The 12,810-nt window shown below is 50.5% G+C and overlaps 1 protein-coding gene across 3 annotated transcripts in view; it reads left to right on the top strand.

Annotated features, from left to right (window-relative positions):
* The window catches only part of GPHA2 (glycoprotein hormone subunit alpha 2), a 289,765-nt gene that overhangs the window by 128,719 nt on the left and 148,236 nt on the right, over nt 1-12,810 (top strand). The gene's annotated exons all lie outside the window — the stretch shown is intronic.

Raw genomic sequence — 12,810 nt, forward strand, 5'->3', positions numbered from 1 at the left:
TGGGGGTTGCCACGTTGGGAATACGGTTGATTCTATATCGGAGTGGGAGAAGGGACCTTCTGACGTATCTAGGGGAGGAGACATGTCACCAGGGGGAGGAGCTATGGGCGAACAGGGTACCGAAAAGTACCCTCGCGGGCTCGCTTCGCTCGCCACGCTTTGGGCTCGGTGGCTCGCTCCGCTCCGCTTCGCTCGCTACCTGATTACTAAAGATAATAGTTGTTGGTGTGGATAGTAGAGGAACTATCCCGCTGGCCTAGCTCCTCCCCCTTGAGTCGTGGCTCCTCCCCCAGACAGAAAAGGTCCCTTAGCCCACTTGATTCTAGCATCTACCTTGGAAGAATACACCTCTACTTATTCAACACATTGTAAAAATGTATACATGTGTAAGATGCATATGGGTGGTCTGCATATATATATATATCCCCCATCCAGGAATGGCACTTGGAGACAAATACTAGCCAACATGAAGTATATTTGACTAATATTTGTCTCCGAGCGTCGTTCTTGGATATACATGTTATATGTTCGAGCAGGGCCGTAACTACCTGTGTGCCTGTGGTGCATTGCCCACAGCGCAACTGCACTGTGAGCCAGAGGCGGAACTACCGGCAGTGCAAGCAGTGCGTTGCACTGGGGCCCGCCTCTGTCCAGGGGCCCAAGCATGTAATGAGTCAAACTGACTCATTACATGCCGCTGTGTGCTGCAGGCAACCGCTGCCCGCAGCGCACAGCCGCCCGGCGAGGAGAGGAGCAGCGGCACGGACGGGGGAAGGAGGAGGAGGGAGGTGAAGGAGGGAGCCGCAGCAGCGCTTTGTTACTGGTGGAGGCGCTGCTGCTGCTGCTCCTCTGCTTCACTATAGGCTGTCTTCCGAGAACAGCCTATAGTGAAGCAGAGGGGCAGCAGCAGCAGCAGCAGCGCCTCCACCAGTAACAAAGCGCTGCTGCGGCTCCCTCCTCCACCTCCCTCCTCCTCCTTCTCTACTGCCCGGGAAATGGAATCGTCTGACGCTGCACCGAGGAGCCTGAGCCAGCGGAGAGGGTAAGTATAATTCATTCTTTCTTTCTTTCTTTCTTTCTTTCTTTCTTTCTTTCTTTCTTTCTTTCTTTCTTTCTTTCTTTCTTTTTTCTTTCTTGAATTCTTTCTTGAATTCTTTCTTTCTGTCTCTTTCTTTCTTTCTTTGTTGGGACTGCCTGCCGCTATGTGTAAAAATGGGGGACTGCCTGCTGCTATGTGTAAAAATGGGGGACTGCCTGCCACTATGTGTAAAAAGGGTGAATCTGCCTGCCGCAATGTGTAAAAAGGGGTAATCTGCCTGCCGTAATGTGTAAAAAGGGGGGACTTCCTGACGTAATGTGTAAAACTGGGGAATCTGCCTGCCGCAATGTGTAAAAATGGGGAATCTGCCTGCCGTAATGTGTAAAAAGGGGGGACTGCCTGACGTAATGTGTAAAAATGGGGAATCTGCCTGCCGCAATGTGTAAAAAGGGGGGACTGCCTGACGTAATGTGTAAAAATGGGGAATCTGCCTTCCGCTATGTGTAAAAAGGGGGAATCTGCCTGCCCTAATGTGTAAAAAGGGGGGACTGCCTGCCGCTAGGTGTAAAAATGGGAAATCTGCCTGCCGCTATGTGTAAAAAGGGGGAGTCTGCCTGCCGTAATGTGTAAAAAGGGGGACGCTGTCTGCCGTAATGTGTAACAAGGGCACGCTGTCTGCCGTAATGTGTAAAAAGGGGACGCTGTCTGCCGTTATGTGTAAAAAGTGTACGCTGTCTGCCGCTATGTGTAACAAGGGCACGCTGTCTGCCATATAAATAAAGGATAATAATAATAATAATAATAATAATAATAATAATAATAATAATAATAATAATGCAAATAATGTAATTAAAAATAACTCTCTGATGGGTCCCCTTCAGTGTTCAGTTGCCGCTCTGGCCAGTTCAGTGAGAGTGCGGGAGCTACGGTGGATGTAATGAACCTGGCTCCGACCATTGCTATGCTGCTGCTCCCAGGCTGGACTCATTGAAGAGACCTTAGGCCGGGGCCAGAGAGAGGATGCTGCTGGGCTGGTTAACTTTCTCCATGCCCCCCGTTGGTAGACCAGCTTCACCACTTTTCACAGCTAGTGGCACGTGGAAGTGCCCGCTAGCCTAATTTCCGGATTGCTTTCCAATGAACCGCAAGTACTGGAAGTAGTATGAGCCAGCCCAGCCTGAGTGTGAATCGGCCTGGCTGAGGGCGATATGGGACCGGCCCATCGGAACCTGTCCTGGTGGGCCAATCCGCCCCTTGCGTTGCCTACAGCACGCCATGTGATTGGCAGAAAATGATTCAGAAAGTAAAGAGCAGGAAGATGAGACAGAAGGAAAATAAGATTTTACTCACCGGTAAATCTTTTTCTCGTAGTCCGTAGTGGATGCTGGGGACTCCGTAAGGACCCTGGGGAATAGACGGGCTCCGCAGGAGACTGGGCACTCTAAAGAAAGATTTAGTACTACCTGGTGTGCACTGGCTCCTCCCTCTATGCCCCTCCTCCAGACCTCAGTTAAGGAAACTGTGCCCGGAAGAGCTGACATTACAAGAAAAGGATTTTAGAATCCAGGGTAAGACTCATACCAGCCACACCAATCACACCGTATAACTTGTGATAACCTTACCCAGTTAACAGTATGAACAAACAACATAGCATCAACCAAAGGATGCCAATATAACATAACCCTTTATTAAGCAATAACTATATACACGTATTGCAGAAAGTCCGCACTGGGGACGGGCGCCCAGCATCCACTACGAACTACGATAAAAAGATTTACCGGTGAGTAAAATCTTATTTTCTCTAACGTCCTAAGTGGATGCTGGGGACTCCGTAAGGACCATGGGGAATAGCGGCTCCGCAGGAGACTGGGCACATCTAAAGAAAGCTTTAGGACTATCTGGTGTGCACTGGCTCCTCCCCCTATGACCCTCCTCCAAGCCTCAGTTAGATCTCTGTGCCCGAACGAGAAGGGTGCACACTAGGGGCTCTCCTGAGCTTCTTAGTGAAAGTTTTAGTTTAGGTTTTTTATTTTCAGTGAGACCTGCTGGCAACAGGCTCACTGCATCGAGGGACTAAGGGGAGAAGAAGCGAACTCACCTGCGTGCAGAGTGGATTGGGCTTCTTAGGCTACTGGACATTAGCTCCAGAGGGACGATCACAGGCCCAGCTTGGATGGGTCCCAGAGCCGCGCCGCCGGCCCCCTTACAGAGCCAGAAGGCAGAAGAGGTCCGGAAAATCGGCGGCAGAAGACGTCCTGTCTTCAACAAGGTAGCGCACAGCACTGCCGCTGTGCGCCATTGCTCTCAGCACACTTCACACTTCGGTCACTGAGGGTGCAGGGCGCTGGGGGGGGGGCGCCCTGAGACGCAATAAAAACACCTTGGATGGCAAAAAATGCATCACATATAGCTCCTGGGCTATATGGATGCATTTAACCCCTGCCAGAATACATAGAAAAACGGGAGATAAGGCCGCCGATAAGGGGGCGGAGCCTATCTCCTCAGCACACTGGCGCCATTTTCCCTCACAGCTCCGTTGGAGGGAAGCTCCCTGGCTCTCCCCTGCAGTCACTACACTACAGAAAGGGTTAAAAAAGAGAGGGGGGCACAAATTAGGCGCAGTATTAACTATACAGCAGCTATAAGGGGAAAAACACTTATATAAGGTTATCCCTGTATATATATAGCGCTCTGGTGTGTGCTGGCAAACTCTCCCTCTGTCTCCCCAAAGGGCTAGTGGGGTCCTGTCCTCTATCAGAGCATTCCCTGTGTGTGTGCTGTATGTCGGTACTTTTGTGTCGACATGTATGAGGAGAAAAATGATGTGGAGACGGAGCAGATTGCCTGTAATAGTGATGTCACCCCCTAGGGGGTCGACACCTGAGTGGATGAACTGTTGGAAGGAATTACGTGACAGTGTCAGCTCTGTATAAAAGACAGTGGTTGACATGAGACAGCCGGCTACTCAGCTTGTGCCTGTCCAGACGTCTCATAGGCCGTCAGGGGCTCTAAAGCGCCCGTTACCTCAGATGGCAGATATAGACGCCGACACGGATACTGACTCCAGTGTCGACGGTGAAGAGACGAATGTGACTTCCAGTAGGGCCACACGTTACATGATTGAGGCAATGAAAAATGTTTTACACATTTCTGATAATACGAGTACCACCAAAAAGGGGTATTATGTTCGGTGAGGAAAAACTACCTGTAGTTTTCCTGAATCTGAGAAATTAAATGAGGTGTGTGATGATGCGTGGGTTTCCCCCGATAACAACTGATAATTTCTAAAATGTTATTGGCATTATATCCTTTCCCGCCAGAGGTTAGGGTGCATTGGGAAACACCCCCTAGGGTGGATAAAGCGCTCACACGCTTGTAAGGGCTCTACCTTTGCCTGAGATGGCCGCCCTTAAGGATCCTGCTGATAGAAAGCAGGAGGGTATCCTAAAAGGTATTTACACACATACTGGTGTTATACTGCGACCAGCAATCGCCTCAGCCTGGATGTGCAGTGCTGGGTTGGCGTGGTCGGATTCCCTGACTGAAAATATTGATACCCTAGATAGGGACAGTATATTTTTGCCTATAGAGCATTTAAAAGATGCATTTCTATATATGCGTGATGCACAGCGGAATATTGCCGACTGGCATCAAGTCTAAGCGCGTTGTCCATTTCTACCAGTAGAGGGTTATGGACACGTCAGTGGTCAGGTGATGCGTATTCCAAACGGCATTTGGAAGTATTGCTTTATTAAGGGGAGTTATTTGGGGTCGGTCTTTCAGACCTGGTGGCCACGGCAACAGCTGGGAATTCCACGTTTGTACCCCAGGTCGCCTCTCAACATGAGAAGACGCCGTATTATCAGGCGCAGTCTTTTCGTGGACAAGCGGACAAAAGGTTCCTCATTTCTGCCCCGTGACAGAGGGAGAGGAAAAAGGCTGCAGAAATCAGCCAGTTCCCAGGAACAGAAACCCTCTCCCGCCTCTGCCAAGCCCTCAGTATACGCTGGGGCTTTACAAGCAGAATCAGGCACGGTGGGGGGCCCGTCTCAATGAATTTCAGCGCGCAGTGGGCTCACTCGCAAGTAGACCCCTGGATCCTTCAGGTGATATCTCAGGGGTACAAATTAGAATTCGAGACGTCTCCCCCTCGCCGTTTCCTAAAGTCGGCTTTACCGATGTCTCCTTCTGACAGGGAGACAGTTTTGGAAGCCATTCACAAGCTGTATTCCCAGCAGGTGATAATCAAGATACCCCTCCTGCAACAGGGAACGGGGTATTATTCCACACTGTTGTGGTACCGAAGCCGGACGGCTCGGTGAGACCGATTCTAAATCTAAAATCTTTGAACACTTACATACAGAGGTTCAAATTCAAGATTGAGTCACTCAGAGCAGTGATTGCGAACCTGGAAGAAGGGGACTACATGATGTCTCGGGACATCAAGGATGCTTACCTTCATGTCAAAATTTACCCTTCTCACCAAGGGTACCTCAGGTTTATGGTACAGAACTGTCACTATCAGTTCAGACGCTGCCGTATGGATGGTCCACGGCACCCCGGGTCTTTACCAAGGTAATGGCCGAAATGATGATATTCCTTCGAAGGAAGTGAATTTTAGTTATCCCTTACTTGGACAATTCCCTGATAAGGGTAAGATCCAGGGAACAGTTGGAGGTCGGTGTAGCACTATCTCAGGTAGTGTTGCGGCAGCACGATTGGATTCTCAATATTCCAAAATCGCACCTGGTTCCGACGACGTGTCTTCTGTTCCTAGGGATGATCCTGGACACAGTCCAGAAAAAGGTGTTTCTCCCGGAGGAGAAAGCCAGGGAGTTATCCGAGCTAGTCAGGAACCTCCTAAAACCGAGCCAAGTCTCAGTGCATCAATGCACAAGGGTTCTGGGTAAAATGGTGGCTTCCTACGAAGCAATCCCATTCGGCAGATTCCACGCAAGAACTTTCCAGTGGGACCTGCTGGACAAATGGTCCGGGTCGCATCTTCAGATGCATCAGCGGATAACCCTGTCACCAAGGACAAGGGTGTCCCTCCTGTGGTGGTTGCAGAGTGCTCATCTTCTAGAGGGCCGCAGATTAGGCATTCAGGACTGGGTCCTGGTGACCACGGATGCCAGCCTGCGAGGCTGGGGAGCAGTCACACAGGGAAGGAATATCCAGGGCTTATGGTCAAGCCTGGAGACATCACTTCACATAAATATCCTGAAGCTAAGGGACATTTACAATGCTCTAAGCTTAGCAAGACCTCTGCTTCAAGGTCAGCCGGTGTTGATCCAGTCGGACAACATCACGGCAGTCACCCACGTAAACAGACAGGGTGGCACAAGAAGCAGGAGGGCAATGGCAGAAGCTGCAAGGATTCTTCGCTGGGCGGAAAATCATGTGATAGCACTGTCAGCAGTATTCATTCCGGGAGTGGACAACTGGGAAGCAGACTTCCTCAGCACGACCTCCACCCGGGAGGATGGGGACATCACCCAGAAGTCTTCCACATGATTAAAAACTCGACAGGTATTGCGCCAGGTCCAGGGACCCTCAGGCAATAAGCTGTAGACGCTCTGGTAACACCGTGGGTGTACCAGTCAGGGTATGTGTTCCCTCCTCTGCCTCTCATACCCAAGGTACTGAGATTGATAAGATGGAGAGGAGTAAGCACTATATTCGTGGTTCCGGATTGGCCAAGAAGGACTTGGTAACCGGAACTTCAAGAGATGCTCACGGAGGATCCGTGGCCTCTACCTCTAAGAAGGGACCTGCTCCAGCAAGGACCCTGTCTGTTCCAAGACTTACCGTGGCTGCGTTTGACGGCATGGCGGTTGAACGACGGATCCTGAAGGAAAAAAGGCATTCCGGATGAAGTCATCCCTATCCTGATCAAAGCCAGGAAGGATGTAACCGCAAAAACATTATCACCGCAATTGGCGAAAATATGTTGCGTGGTGCGAGGCCAGTAAGGCCCGACGGAGGAAATTCAACTGGGTCGATTCCTACATTTCCTGCAAACAGGAGTGTCTATGGGCCTGAAATTGGGGTCCACTAAGGTTCAAATTTCGGCCCTGTCAATTTTCTTCCAAAAAGAACTAGCTTCAGTCCCTGAAGTTCAGACGTTTGTAAAAGGGGTACTGCATATACAGCCTCCTTTTGTGCCTCCAGTGGCTCTTTGGGATCTCAATGTAGTTTTGGGTTCCAAAAGTCACATTGGTTTGAACCACTTAAATCTGTGGAGTTAAAATATCTCACATGAAAAGTGGTCATGTTGTTGGCCCTGGCCTGGGCCAGGCGCGTGTCAGAATTGGCGGCTTTATCCTGAAAAAGCCCTTATCTGATTTTCCATTCGGACAGGGCGGAATTGAGGACTCGTCCTCAGTTTCTCCCCAAGGTGGTTTCAGCGTTTCACCTGAACCAACCTATTGGTGGTGCCTGCGGCTACTAGGGACTTGGAGGCCTCCAAGTTGCTAGACGTTGTCAGTGCCCTGAAAATATATGTTTCCAGGACGGCTGGAGTCAGGAAATCTGACTCGCTGTTTATCCTGTATGCACCCAACAAGCTGGGTGCTCCTGCTTCTAAGCAGACTTTTGCTCGTTGGATTTGTAGTACAATTCAGCTTGCACATTCTGTGGCAGGCCTGCCACAGCCAAAAATCTGTAAATGCCCACTCCACAAGGAAGGTGGGCTCATCTTGGGCGGCTGCCCGAGGGGTCTCGGCTTTACAACTTTGCCGAGCAGCTACTTGGTCAGGAGCAAATACGTTTGTAAAATTCTACAAAATTGATATCCTGGCTGAGGAGGACCTGGAGTTCTCTCATTTGGTGCTGCAGAGTCATCCGCACTCTCCCGCCCGTTTGGGAGCTTTGGTATAATCCCCATGGTCCTTATGGAGTCCCCAGCATCCACTTAGGACGTTAGAGAAAATAAGAATTTACTTACCGATAATTCTATTTCTCATAGTCCGTAGTGGATGCTGGGCGCCCATCCCAAGTGCCGATTGTCTGCAATACTTGTACATAGTTATTGTTACAAAAATCGGGTTATTATTGTTGTGAGCCATCTTTCAGAGGCTCCTCTGTTATCATGCTGTTAACTGGGTTCAGATCACGGGTTATACGGTGTGATTGGTGTGGCTGGTATGAGTCTTACCCGGGATTCAAAATCCTTCCTTATTGTGTACGCTCGTCCGGGCACAGTATCCTAACTGAGGCTTGGAGGAGGGTCATAGGGGGAGGAGCCAGTGCACACCAGATAGTCCTAAAGCTTTCTTTAGATGTGCCCAGTCTCCTGCGGAGCCGCTATTCCCCATGGTCCTTACGGAGTCCCCAGCATCCACTACGGACTATGAGAAATAGAATTATCGGTAAGTAAATTCTTATTTTCTCTAACATCCTAGTGGATGCTGGGGACTCCGTAAGGACCATGGGGATTATACCAAAGCCTCCAAACGGGCGGGAGAGTGCGGATGACTCTGCAGCACCGAATGGGCAAACACAAGGTCCTCCTCAGCCAGGGTATCAAACTTGTAGAATTTTGCAAAAGTGTTTGAACCCGACCAAGTAGCAGCTCGGCAAAGCTGTAATGCCGAGACCCCTCGGGCAGCCGCCCAAGAAGAGCCCACCTTCCTTGTGGAGTGGGCTTTCACTGATTTTGGATGCGGCAATCCTGCCGCAGAATGAGCCTGCTGAATCGTGTTACAGATCCAGCGCGCAATAGTTTGCTTTGAAGCAGGAGCACCTAGCTTGTTGGATGCATACAGGATAAACAGCGAGTCAGTCTTCCTGACTCCAGCTGTTCTGTTAACATAAGTCTTCAAAGCCCGGACCACGTCCAGCAACTTGGAATCCTCCAAGTCACGACTAGCCGCAGGCACCACAATAGGTTGGTTCAAATGAAACGAAGACACAACCTTTGGTAGAAATTGCAGACGAGTCCGCAATTCTGCCCTGTCCATATGAAAAACCAGATAGGGGCTTTTACATGACAAAGCCGCCAATTCTGACACACGCCTAGCCGACGCTAAGGCCAACAGCATGACCACTTTCCATGTGAGATACTTTAGCTCCACGGTCTTAAGTGGCTCAAACCAGTGGGATTTCAGGAACCCCAAGACCACGTTAAGATCCCAAGGAGCCACTGGTGGCACAAAAGGGGGCTAAATATGCAGCACTCCCTGAACAAACGTCTGAACCTCAGGCAGTGAAGCCAGTTCCTTTTGAAAGAAAATGGATAGGGCCGAAATCTGGACCTTTATGGACCCTAATTTTAGGCCCATAGTCACTCCTGACTGTAGGAAGTGCAGGAATCGACCCAGCTGGAATTCCTCTGTAGGGGCCTTCCTGGCCTCACACCAAGCAACATATTTTCGCCATATACGGTGATAATGTTTTGCTGTCAGGTCTTTCCTAGCCTTTATCAGCGTAGGAATAACTTCATCCGGAATGCCCTTTTCCGCTAGGATCCGGCGTTCAACCGCCATGCCGTCAAACGCAGCCGCGGTAAGTCTTGGAACAGACAGGGCCCTTGTTGTAACAGGTCCTGTCTGAGAGGCAGAGGCCATGGGTCCTCTGTGAGCATTTCTTGCAGTTCCGGGTACCAAGTCCTTCTTGGCCAATCCGGAGCAATGAATATTGTTCTCACTCCTCTTTTTCTTACGATTCTCAGCACCTTGGGTATGAGAGGAAGAGGAGGAAACACATAGACCGACTGGAACACCCATGGTGTTACTAGTGCGTCCACAGCTATCGCCTGAGGGTCCCTTGACCTGGCGCAATACCTGTTTAGCTTTTTGTTGAGGCGTGACGCCATCATGTCCACCTGTGGGAGTTCCCATTGATTTGCAATCAGCGTGAAGACTTCTTGATGAAGTCCCCACTCTCCCGGGTGGAGGTCGTGTCTGCTGAGGAAGTCTGCTTCCCAGTTGTCGACCCCCGGAATGAACACTGCTGACAGTGCCTGCACGTGATTCTCCGCCCAACGAAGAATCCTGGTGGCTTCTGCCATCGCCACCCTTCTTCTTGTGCCGCCCTGTCGGTTGACATGGGCCACTGCAGTGATGTTGTCTGACTGAATCAGCACTGGTTGGTCTCGAAGCAGAGGCTCCGCTTGGCTTAGGGCGTTGTATATGGCCCTTAGTTCTAGGATATTTATGTGCAGACAAGTCTCCTGACTTGACCACAGCCCTTGGAAGTTTCTTCCCTGAGTGACTGCCCCCCAACCTCAGAGGCTTGCATCCGTGGTCACCAGGACCCAGTCCTGTATGCCGAACCTGCGGCCCTCGAGGAGGTGAGCCCTCTGCAGCCACCACAGAAGAGACACCCTGGCCCTGGGGGCCAGGGTGATCAGCCGATGCATCTGAAGATGCGATCCGGACCACTTGTCCAACAGATCCCACTGAAAAATCCTGGCATGGAACCTGCCGAAGGGAATGGCTTCGTATGACGCCACCATATTTCCCAGGACTCGCGTGCAGTGATGCACCGACACCTGTTTTGGTTTCAGGAGGTCCCTGACCAGAGTCACGAGCTCCTGAGCCTTCTCCTCCGGGAGAAATACCTTCTTCTGGCCTGTATCCAGAATCATGCCCAGGAAGGGCAGACGCTTCGTAGGGATCAGCTGCGACTTTGGAATATTCAGAATCCAGCCGTGCTGCCGCAACACTTCCTGAGAGTGTGCTACGCTGATCAGTAATTGCTCCCTGGACCTCGCCTTTATGAGGAGATCGTCCAAATATGGGATAATTGTAACTCCTTGCTTCCGAAGGAGCACCATCATCTCCGCCATCACCTTGGTAAATATTCTCGGTGCCGTGGACAGGCCAAACGGCAGCGTCTGGAATTGGTAATGACAGTCCTGTACCACAAACCTGAGGTATTCTTGATGAGGCGGATAAATGGGGACATGCAAGTAAGCATCCTTGATGTCCAGAGACACCATGAAATCCCCCTCTTCCAGACTTGCAATGACTGCTCTGAGCGATTCCATTTTGAACTTGAATTTCCTCAGATAAATATTCAGGGATTTTAAATTCAAGATGGGCCTGACCGAACCGTCCGGTTTCGGTACCACAAACATAGTGGAATAGTAACCCCTTCCCTGTTGAAGGAGGGGAACCTTTACTACCACCTGCTGGAGGTATAGCTTGTGAATTGCCGCCAGCACTACCTCCCTTTCCATGGGGGAAGCTGGCAAGGCCGATTTTAGGTAACGGTGAGGGGGCGTCACTTCGAACTCCAGCTTGTATCCCTGAGACACAATTTGTATAGCCCAAGGATCCACCTGTGAGTGAACCCACTGGTGGCTGAAATTTCGGAGACGCGCACCCACCGCTCCTTGCTCCGCCTGTGGAGCCCCAGCGTCATGCGGTGGATTTAGTGGAAGCCGGGGAGGACTTTTGTTCCTGGGAACTAGCTGCAAGGTGCCGTTTTTTTCCTCTACCCCTGCCTCTGGCAAGAAATGATGCCCCTCTGACTTTCTTGCGAACGAAAGGACTGCATTTGGTAATACGGCGCTTTCTTCGGCTGTGAGGGAACATATGGCAAGAAATTTGACTTCCCTGCCGTAGCAGTGGAAACTAGGTCCGAGAGACCGTCCCCAAATAATTCCTCACCCTTATAAGGCAAAACCTCCATGTGTTTTTTAGAGTCGGCATCCCCTGTCCATTGCCGAGTCCATAAGACCCTTCTGGCAGAAATGGACATTGCGTTTATTCTAGAGCCCAGCAGGCAAATGTCCCTCTGGGCATCGCGCATATATAGGACAGCGTCCTTGATATGTCCCAGGGTCAGTAGAACAGTGTCCCTGTCCAGGGTATCTATCTCCTCCAAGAGATTATCAGTCCAAGCTGCTACAGCACTACACATCCAGGCCGAAGCAATTGCTGGCCTCAGTAGAGTACCAGAATGTGTATAAACAGACTTCAGGATAGTTTCCTGCTTTCTATCCGCAGGATCCTTTAGGGCGGCCGTATCCTGAGACGGCAGGGCCACCCTCTTAGATAAGCGTGTCAACGCCTTGTCTACCCTCGGGGAGGATTCCCAGCGTAACCTGTCCGTTGGCGGGAAAGGATACGCCATCAGAATATCTCTTGGAAATTACTACTTTCCTATCAGGGGAATCCCACGCTTTTACACATAATTCATTTAATTCATGTGAAGGGGGAAAAGTCACTTCTTGCTTTTTCTCCCCATACATATAAACCCTCTTGTGAGGGACAGGGTTTTCCTCTGATATGTGCAATATATCCTTCATTGCTATAATCATGTAGCGGATGGCTTTAGTCATTTTAGGCTGCATCATCGTCATCGACACTGGCGTCAGACTCCGTGTCGGCATCTGTGTCAACCATCTGGGATAGTGGGCGCTTGTGATACCCTGACGGCCTCTGCATTGTAGGATCAGGCATGGGTTGAGACCCTGACTGTCCCAAGGCTACAGCTTTATCCAACCTGTTATGCAAGGAGCTTACATTATCATTTAACACCTTCCACATATCCATCCAATCAGGTGTCGGCACCGTCGGCGGCGACACCTCATTCACCTGCACTTGTTCTGCCTCCACATATCCTTCCTCATCAAACATGTCGACACTGACGTACCGACACACCGCACACACACAGGGAATGCTCTGACTGAGGACAGGACCCCACAAAGGCTTTTGGGGAGACAGAGAGAGAGTATGCCAGCACACACCCCAGCGCTATATAACCCAGGGATTACACTGTACCTTAGTGATTACCCAGTAGCTGCTGTTTGTGATCGTTTT

Source organism: Pseudophryne corroboree, chromosome 11 (assembly GCF_028390025.1).
Source record: "Pseudophryne corroboree isolate aPseCor3 chromosome 11, aPseCor3.hap2, whole genome shotgun sequence".
Lineage (NCBI taxonomy): Eukaryota > Metazoa > Chordata > Amphibia > Anura > Myobatrachidae > Pseudophryne > Pseudophryne corroboree.